The sequence below is a fragment of the Kogia breviceps genome, chromosome 7 (assembly GCF_026419965.1).
Source record: "Kogia breviceps isolate mKogBre1 chromosome 7, mKogBre1 haplotype 1, whole genome shotgun sequence".
Lineage (NCBI taxonomy): Eukaryota > Metazoa > Chordata > Mammalia > Artiodactyla > Physeteridae > Kogia > Kogia breviceps.
Genome location: NC_081316.1, coordinates 9,416,909 through 9,427,673, shown reverse-complemented (window position 1 = coordinate 9,427,673; position 10,765 = coordinate 9,416,909).

Genomic DNA, 10,765 nt, shown 5'->3' with positions numbered 1-10,765 from the left:
GCCCACAAGCCACAACTGCTGAGCCCACGTGCCACAACTACTGAAGCCTGCGCACCTAGAGTCCGTTCTCCACAACAAGAGAAGCCACCACAATGAGAAGCCTGCACACTGCAACAAAGAGTAGCCCTGCTCACTGCAGCTAGAGAAAGCCCACGCACAGCAAGGACGACCCAACACAGCCAAAAAAAACAAATAAATAAATTTATTTTAAAAAAATACATGTGAAACAAGTCAAACAATTCAAGCTAGAACACAGTTGAGTACTAAATTGTGGTATGCCAACCAAGACTTTTAGATGCATTCAGAAAAGATAATCTAATGGAGAAAGTAGTATTTAGGAAAGCCTCATGGGGAAGATGGGGTTTTGTGGAGTTTGCTGGGGGATGGAGAATAGCATCCTAAGAGGAGAAACAGATTGATGAAAGTTAGGAATGGGTGTGGGTTATGAGAAGGAGAAAAGCAGCTCCTGGCATCTGGTTGCTGGCCTGGTATTATCAGCTAGGCCTTAGTGTTCTGTAGAAATAATTTTGCAAAACATCAGCACAGACAAGGCCATTCTGTGACCATGATAGATCAGCACAAAAACATAATCACTGATGTTTGAACACAGGCAAAAGTATGAACATTGTCCAAACCACAGAAATGACCAAACATCCCCCTGTTATTTTGGCTAATGTGAATGACTGCAGATTCTTTGTTAATCACAGCTTTAGCTTTGCTTCATTCTTACTGATACCCAATCACAGAATCACCCCTGTTTCCTGACAGCCTCCAATACAGAGCAAAACCCAACTTCTCTGATCCGTTATACAAACCATCCAACACAAGCCAATCCTATTTTGTTTTTTGGGTTGTTTTGTTTTGTTTTGTTTTCCTGGCCTCAATGCACAGCATGTGGGATCCTAGTTCCTCGACCAGGGAATTCGGGCCCTTGGCAGTGAGACCACGGAGTCCCAACCACTGGACTGCCAGGGAATTCCCTCCTATTTCTTTCTAATAGTTTCTTCCAGAGATGTCCCACCCTTCCCCATGGTATGCATCCTCTGCTGCAATGAGCAATAGACCCAGAGTTCAACTACAGGAGTGTCCCTGATAGTATTCGGCTTGGGGGCATTTATAAGTAGGATAGGAGGCAGCTTGAAGAGGAGAAAATTGATCACATGAAGGATTTGGGCAAAGTAAGAGAGGACAGATAAAGGGGGAGGTTGAATGGCAAGCAGAAGAATTCAATCTACTGACGTTTATCAAAAACCTACACTGTTCCTGGCATTATTCCAGTCAAAAAAAATGCTGACTTTGCTGTACAGTAGAAATTAACACAACATTGTAAATCAACCATACTTCAATAAAATTAAAAAAAAAAAAGAATGCTGATATGAAAAATGTTCTTGGGCTTCCCTGGTGGCGCAGTGGTTGAGAGTCTGCCTGCCGATGCAGGGGACACGGGTTTGCACCCCGGTCCGGGAAGATCCCACATGCCGCGGGGGCTGGGCCCGTGAGCCATGGCCGCTGAGCCTGCGCGTCCGGAGCCTGCGCTCCGCAACGGGAGAGGCCACAACAGCGAGAGGCCTGCGTACCACACACACACACACAAAAAATGTTCTTTTCCCCCATGGAGTGTGCCTTTTAACAGACAAATAAACCTATAGCTACAGTATTGTGTGATAAGCTGGGTGAGAGAGGAAGCATTGGATTCCTGTGGGGTGGGGGGGGTACAGAAAAAGGACGTTTGAACTCAGCTTGGAGTGGGGTAAAGAAGGGGCAGTGCTGGGACTTCCCTGGCGGTCCAGTGGTTAAGACTCCTCACTCCCAATGTAGGGGACACAGGTTCGATCCCTGGTCGGGGAACTAAGATTCCACAAGCCATACGGGCGCGGCCAAAAAATTTTTTAAAAAACCCCAAAAAACAGTCAAGGAAATGTTCCAGAGAAGGTGACACTTAAGCTGAATCTTGAGAGAAGACTGAGGGAGGGGAGAGTGGGAGAACATTCCAGGCAGAAGGAGTAGAAAATGGAAAGGCAGGAGGGTTATAGCCGTTCATGAGCAAAGGAAATGTACTGCCTTATGCCAGGTTTTCCCACGATCCCTTTTTAGGATTGAGGAGTCTTCCATGGTGGGTTAAAAAAACACAAACAAACCACGTGTGAGCAGTGAAAACCTGCCTTGCGCATATACCAGTAAAGCACTGTGCCTCAGGTTGTGTGCTGGGCCTTTCTTACCCTGAGTTTTGCTGTTTCACTGCAAAGCAGCTGCTGAGGGACTTGATGTCATCCATCCCCATCTGATGAACCGTCGGGTGCAGGGTGGATAAAAGTATTTAGTACATTTTTTGACCAGCTAATCTGATAATGAGGTGAGTGGAGCAGTATTGCTCTGGTTTCATGCCACAGAGAGGCTGTGCCATGAAACCGCGTTTATAGATGTTTTAGTTCTAACTGTGACACTACTTTTGACATAAGGCATCACAAGGCAATTCATTCAAAAGCTGCTGGTGATAACAAATCAAGGTCTCGTGTTTGCACTGGAAGCCGGGCAGACCATGAGCATGACCCTAAATAATGCCAGTTTCTTTGATCTGCAAAACAATATGTGGCTTAGGTGTTTTCTGGAATAAATACTATGGCACAGTGGAAAGAGCATTGTACTTAGACTGTGTATGTGATCTTGGAGTCATCATTTCACTTCTCTATGCCTTAGTTTCCTCATCATAAAATAAAGGGGAGAGAAGATGTGGTCTCTCAGATCCTTTCCAGTTTGTTTTTTTTTGTTGTTTTTTTGCGGTACGCGGGCCTCTCACTGCTGTGGCCTCTCCCTTTGTGGAGCACAGGCTCCGGACGCGAAGGCTCAGCGGCCACGGCTCACGGGCCCAGCCGCTCCGCGGCACGTGGGATCCTCCTGGACCGGGGCACGAACCCGTGTCCCCTGCATCGGCAGGCGGACTCTCAACCACTGCGCCACCAGGGAAGCCCCCTTTCCAGTTTTAAAATCTGTGATCCTGTGACTTGCTGTTAAAGCAGCAGAAACCAGTGACTGCTTTCAACTCTGGCCTCCCTGTGGGAAGTTTCCATCTAGTAGGAATTATTTTCCTGTTGCAGGCTGATACATGACTCTGCTTCTGATCAAGCTGTCAATGGATCCAAACACTCCGCTGAGTCTGCAAAACCATCCATAATCCACACGGATGGTGTGTGCAGGCTTCCCACACACGGTTACTGCATGAAGTGGTTTGCAAATGACAGCCTGCAGCATTTGCAGGGAGCTGAAGTTTAAATTCCTCCTAAAGGATTGGAAACAGACTCATTACAGCATCCAGAGTCCTTGTTGCTTGGCATCTCCAATACATATTTAACTGCCCCAATATGAATAGATTTGTAATAAAGTGAAATGAAAGCATGCTTCCCACCCTCTGGGAACAGCGTCGGTTTTCAAAAATATAATTTTGGGTAGCTTTGGAAGTGTCAAATAGCTGTGTAAATACCCCCAAACCCCACCTTCTGTCTCTGCTGTGTGGGATGAGGTACCATCCACACACTAAATCAATATCCTGTCATGAAATACCACTGGTGCAGGATGCCAGGAAACTTCTCTAGGAAGCCAGAGTTGCAGGGCAGTTGCCAGAGTGCTGAAATAATATACGAAAGTGCTTTGCAAACTGTAAAGTGTTCTACAAATAGAAGTTGTTATATAATCTCCTGGCAGCATGTTATTTACTGATAAGCTTTGATAAAGGTGGTGAAGAAGCTGTTCTCAAGAGTTCTCACCAGTCACTAAGCCACCATGGAAAGAGTGGGGACCAGAGAATCAGAAACCAGGGGGTTTGAGTTCTGGCAATGGCTTCTACTCACTCTTTTCATGCCAAAGGTCTCAAGGACTGCAAAAATCCCAAGTGGCAGAAATAAAAATGATTCTCTCTGTGGTACAGCCAAGCCAGTTCTCTATGCGCAGATGAGTCACAGGCTGGTGGGACCGGGAGAACTACATTTACATCACTTTACATTCCGCTCTTCCCACGCCCCTCTCCACTGCCCTGCTTCGGCTCCTGTCCATAGGAGCCAATGTCCTGTTATTAGTTCATTGTAACTTCAGCAGCATGCGGCAATTAGCTCGCCCAAGGAACCTCAGCTAACATTCTCCTTGTGGAGGAAGGTGGTGAGCTGCCCAGGTAGCTGTGGTTCTTATAGGTGAAGCCAATAGCCTCGGGAAGGGGGTGTTTCTTGGTACAGATTCACACACAATCTCTCCAACGCTCCACACTCTGAGTGGGCATCATTGCCGGCACATTTACTGTAATTCCCTTTTGTGCTCAGATATCTCTGTGTCTAAAGGCCCCAGAATCTGAGCGTTTTGTCATAATTACAGGCAGTCTAGAAGAACAAGCCACATTTGTGTTGGCAGCGTTTAGGCTGCTGATCCATTCCGCAAAGAGGCACATTTGTGAAACCGGATGAAGAAAGACTGAAAGGGGCTTCCAAGGGGGCTTCCCGGGCTTCCCTGGTGGCGCAGTGGTGGAGAGTCCGCCTGCGGATGCAGAGGACACGGGTTCGTGCCCCGGTCCGGGAGGATCCCACGTGCCGCTGAACGGCTGGAGCCGTGAGCCATGACCGCTGAGCCTGCACATCTGGACCCTGTGCTTTGCAACGGGAGGGGCCACAGCAGTGAGAGGCCCATGTATCACACACAAAAAAGAGAAAGACTGAAAGGCAGCCTGTTTTTTATTTTTACTTTTTAAATGTTGGGGGTAGGAGTTTATTAATTAATTTATTTATTTTTGCTGTGTTGGGTCTTCGTTTCTGTGCAAGGGCTTTCTCTAGTTGTGGCGAGCGGGGGTCACTCTTCATCGCGGTGCGCGGGCCTCTCACTATTGCGGCCTCTCTTGTTGCGGAGCACAGGCTCCAGACGCGCAGGCTCAGTAGTTGTGACTCACGGGCCTAGTTGCTCCGCGGCATGCGGGATCCTCCCAGACCAGGGCTCGAACCCGTGTCCCCTGCACTAGCAGGCAGATTCTCAACCACTGCGCCACCAGGGAAGCCCTGCAGCCTGTTTTTTAAGCTCAAGAAACATTTTACTAGATTTCCAAGGCCAGCAGCTGTGGCCTCCTCTAAGCCTCTTGTGGTGGGTTGAATGATGGCCCCTGAAAAGATATATCCATATCCTAATCTCCAGAACCTGTGAATGATACCTTATTTAGAAAAGCAGTCTTTGCAGATGTAGTTAAGGATTTTAAAATAAGGAGATCATCTTGGATTATCCAATTAGACCGTACATCCGGTGGCAAGTGTCCTTAGAAGTGTGAGGCAGAGGGAGATAAGACACAGACACAGAGACGGACACACAGAGAAGATGATGTGAAGAAAGAGGCAGAGACTGGAGTAAAATGGCTGTCAACCAAGGGATGCCAAAGAAGCTACCAGATTGCCAGCAGCCAACAGCAGCCAGCAGAAGGGCAAGGAAAGATTCTCCCCCAGAGCCTGGGGAGGGAGTGTGGCCCTACCAACACTTTGGTTTTGGACCTTTGACCTCCAGAACCGTAACAGAAGATATTTCTGCTGTTTTAAGTCACCAGTTTGTTGTATTTGTTATGGCAGTTCTAGGATGCTCATATACTCAGTATCTGCCACGGGTGCTCAGTATCACCAAGAGGGAAAAATCGTTGGCGAGCCCTCACATTCCCACTTCCTAGCTGTGTCCTAAAGCAGATTTGCACCTCTCTAAGTCTCCTTCCTCGTCTGTAAACTGGGAAGAATAAGTCCAACTGGACAGGGTTGTTATGGGGCTGAGGTGACCAAGTGCTGAGCAGCATACCTGCGATCCCACAGATACGCCGCACACTTCCCCCGACCCCCTTTGTCCAGCCTCACCTCAGGCACAGAGCTCCCATTCTGAGGTTGAGCTGCACAGTTTCTATACCTTCTCCCAGGTCTCGGGCTCACCAGTGAGATTCAGGATAGTGCCTGGCCCTGCCTTTCTGACACATTCTCAGATCAACACCTCAAACCTAAACTGTCCAAAGTGAAGTCTGAGGACTTCCCTGGCTGTCCAGTGGTTAGGACTCTGTCCTTTCACTGCTGAGGGCCCAGGTTCAATCCCTGGTCGGGGAACTAAGATCCCACAAGCCCTGTGGTATGGCAAAAAAAAAAAAAAAAAAAAAGGCGAAGTGAAGTCTGATCCTCCCCTCTTCTCCTGCCTCTTTACCATTTTCCCCATCCCAGTAAGTAACCTGTCTATGTAGATACTCAAGCTGAAAACCAGGGAGTCATTTTTACTTTGTTTTAATCTATTTTTATTTTTCAACTTCTCATTTTGAAATAGTTTCAGACTTACAAAGAGTTGCAAAAAGGTTACAAAGAATTCTTGTTTTAATGTTTATTTATTTATTTCGGCTGTGCCAGGTCTTAGTGGCGGCACACAGGATCTTTAGTTGCAATATGTGGACTTCTTAGCTTCATGCAGGATCTAGTTCCCCGACGAGGGATTGAACCCCAAGCCCCCTGCATTGGGAGCGTGGAGTCTTACCCACTGGACCACCAGGGAAGTCCGAACAAATAATTTAAATATACTCTTCCCTAATTCCCCAAATGTTACATCATATAGAACCACAATACAATGATCAAGGTGAGGAAATGAACAGGAATGACACTATTACCTAATCAACAAACTTTATCGAAATTTTGTCAAGTGCCCCACTAATGTCCTACTCTGAGTCCTCCAAACTCATGGGAGGGAGACTTTTAAAAAAAATATTTATTTCATCTGTTTATTTATTTAGGCTGCACAGGTCTTAGTGGCAGCACACAGGATCTTTTGTCGCGGCGCGCAGGATCTTTAGTTGCGGCATGCGGGATCTTTTAGTTGTGGCATGCAGGCTTCTTAGTTGCGGCATGCATGTGGGATCTAGTTCCCCGACCAGGGATCGAACCCCGGCCCCCAGCATTTAGGAGCTTGGAGTCATATCCACTGGACAACCAGGGAAGTCCCTGGAGGGTGTCATTTTGAAATGTCTCTCCCCCCTACATGCACACTTGAGCATATTGTACCGATTCTCTCCCCCGGATACTTCAGTCCACCCACTGAGCACCTCCACGGCTACCACCTGGAACAGGTCCCTATCATCTTGCACCTGATGACTACAGGAACCTCCTAACTGGTCTTCCTCTAATCCAGGAGTCGGCATAGCTTTTGTGTAAAGGGCTTGATAGTAGATATTTTAGGCTTTGCAGGCATGCAATCACCATTGCAACTACTCAGCTCTGCCACTGCAGTGCTAAAGCAGCTGTAGACAATTTGTAAGCAAGTGAGCGTGGCTGTGTGCCAATAAAACTTTATTGAAAATTTTAATTTCAATAAATAATTGAAATTATTGACACTGAAATTTGAATTCCTTAAAACCTTCACATAACACACAGAGTATTCTTCTTCTTTTGATTCCTTTTAACCATTTAATGATGTAAAAACCATTCTTAGGGCTTCCCTGGTGGCACAGTGGTTAAGAATCCGCCTGCCAATGCACGTAACACGGCTTCGAGCCCTGGTCCGGGAAGATCCCCCATGCCGTGGAGCAACTAAGCCCGTGCGCCACAACTGCTGAGCCTGTGAACCACAACTAATGAAGCCCGCACATCTAGACCCCATGCTCCACAGCAAGAGTAGCCACAGCAACGAGAAGCCCATGCACCGCAACAAAGAGTCACCCCCACTCGCCGCAACTAGAGAAAGCCCGCGCGCAGCAACGAAGACCCAATGTGCCCAAACATAAATAAATAAAGTAAATAAATGTTTTAAAAAAGGATGACTTGTATCCTTCTTTTAAAAATAAATAAATAAATAAAAAACCATTCTTAGCTTGTGGGACATCCAGGCTACAGTTTGCTGATCCCCTGCTCTAATCCATTCCTCACACAACATCCAGAAAGACATTCAGGTCTCTCTTCTGCTTAAATTCTGCACTCAGAATAAAACAAAGCCTGCAGTTTCTGGGTGCTGCCTGCGCCTCTTTACCTCACCCTGGCCCTCTCACCCTCTCACTCACCATGCCCTATCCGCTCTACCCTTCTTTCCCAGGCCAAGTTCCCATTTCAGAGACTTTGCACGCATCAGTCCTTCTGCCTGGAATCCTGTTTTCTAGGTTCCCTCTTTACTTAGCTAACTTCCACTTGTCTTTTGGGTCTTTTGGGCCCTTATGGGGTAGAGAAGCTTAAACTTCCTGAGAGAGATCTTCTCTGACCCTCTGCCAATTGAAATTATGTTCCCTTGTTATTATTCTCTCATAGCACTTATCCTTTATGTTGCACTTTAAAACACATATCACAATTTGTAATTATGTACTCAGGCCTTTGACTTTAGTGGGAAACCCCAAGGAGTCAGGGACCATATCTGCTTTGTTTACACTGGACCAAGCACCCAGCATCGTGTCTTGCATAGTGGGTGTTCCCTGAAAGTCAGCTAAATTAATGGATGCCCCACTAGAACTCCTCTTTTACCAAAAAGGAGGTCCCCAGTGGACTTCGGGGAAGGGCCCCAATGAACCAGCGCAGGCCTCCTGAGCAGAACCCTTGCCTGTGGAGCTGAAACGTGGACTATGCAACCATACCTTCCAAAGAATCTGCCCCGGGCAAATTCCTGACCCTGGAGAAACTTTCTCTATGGTCCAGCTCTGAAACCTGCTGCACATTTCCACTCTAATGCCATCCGTCTGCTGTTTTTCCTGTGTTCCAACCCAGAGACAGCCTCCCCCACTGAGGTTAACCCTTCTTGATAACTCGGACAAGTTTTTCCACCTGGGGTTGCCTGACATCTGAAATATATAGCTGTTGAATCAGAGTACTTTGCTCAGCTGCCCATCTGGAATGCTGGGGCAATGTCCAGAGGCCACAGAGACAAACAGCAGCCTTCGAGGAGATAAACCTTGCCTGCAGCCCTCTGCCTGCTCTAATCTACACTCTGAAAGGCTGCCAGAGTTATCTTTTAAAAGGATAAATCTGATCTAGTCACTTCCATTCATACTCCTCACTGTCTATAGGATAAAACCCAAACTCCTTAGCCTGTCTTGCAAATCACCGTTCAATCCCAACCCATCTTTCCAGCCACATCTTCCATCTGCCTCTACCCCATCCTGAACTCAATGTTCTAGATATTCTAGCCAGGAACTGTCCAATACAGTTGCTACTGGCCACACGTAGCCCATACATTTTTAATTAATTAAAATTAAATTAAATTTAAAATTCAGGGACTTCCCTGGTGGTCCAGTGGGTAAGACTCCATGCTCTCAATGCAGGGGGCCCAGGTTCGATCCCTGGTCGGGGAACTAGATCCTACATGCATGCTGCAGCTAAGACTCCGCGTGCTGCAACTAAGAAGTCTGCATGCTACAACTAAAGATCATGTATGCCGCAACGAAGTTTCTGCGTGCCACAAGTAAGACCTGGTGTAGCCAAAATAAATAAATAAATACATTAAATAAATTAAAATAAATTAATAAAATTCAGTTCCTCAATCACACTACCCACATTTCAAGTGCTCAATAGCCACAAATGGCTAGTGGCTACCATATTGGACAGCACAGCTATAGAACGTTTTCATTAATGCAGAAAATTCTATTTGGACAGCACCGTTTCAGACAGTAAGACCCATCACCATCTCCTAAAACAAAACTCTTTATTTTAATGATATATTTTACACATAAGTACATTCTCATTGTCAATTTTCAAACTTTACAAAACTCTCCCTCACCAATTCTCTCTAGAGAGAATCACCAAAATCAGTTTGGCGTATAGACTCTGAATATTTTGAGTGTTCTGCTTTTTCTTCAACAGTGTCTTGGAGGTTTTCATATAAGTGCACATCTCCACCTCCTCTGTACTTTAGTTATTGCAGAGTAATCCAGGAGCATGAATGGACTTTAGGTTATTCAACCATTGCCTTCTTTTTAAAAAAAAAAAAAAATTATGTATTTTATTTTATTTATTTACTTTTGGCTGTGTTGGGTCTTCGTTGTTTCACGCGGGCTTTCTCTAGTTGCCACAAGCAGGGGCTACTCTTCGTTGGGGTGCGTGGGCTTCTCATTGCAGTGGCTTCTCTTGCTGTGGAACATGGGCTCTAGGTGCACAGTCTTCAGTAGTTGCGGCTCGTGGGCTCTAGAGCGCAGGCTCAGTAGTTGTGGCGCATGGGCTTAAGTTGCTCCGCGGCGTGTGGGATCTTCCCGGACCAGGGATTGAACCCGTGTCCCCTGCACTGGCAGGCGGATTCTTAACCACTGCACTACCCAGGAAGTCCCTCAACCATTGCCCTCCTGATGGACATTTGTTTCCAGTTTTTCCCTTATTGCAAACAATACTATATTCAAACATTCTTGTACTCTTTTCTGGACTTGTACGTGTTTATCTACGGTAGATACCGAAAAGTGGAATTGCTGGGTCACCAAGTCATATGCTAACACCTCTGGGGCTTGGCACACCCAGGTGCTCCCGCCTAGAATGCCTCTCCACATGACTAACTCCTGCTTATCAAGACCAGTCAAGTGTCATCACCTGGTGGAAAGTGGTCTCTTCTGCTTCTCTTTTTCCATAGTACTTCCTGTCCATATTGTATCATTGTCATACCCTTAGGACTCTGCCTTATTTATCTTTGTATTCAACATCCAGCATCGGGCTTAGCATAAAGCAAACATTTAAATGTTTTCTTAACTGGATGAATGAATGAATCAATAAACACATGAAGGTCCAGTGGTTAGGACATTCCAGAAACTCAAGGTGAGTGAATGTGTGAATGC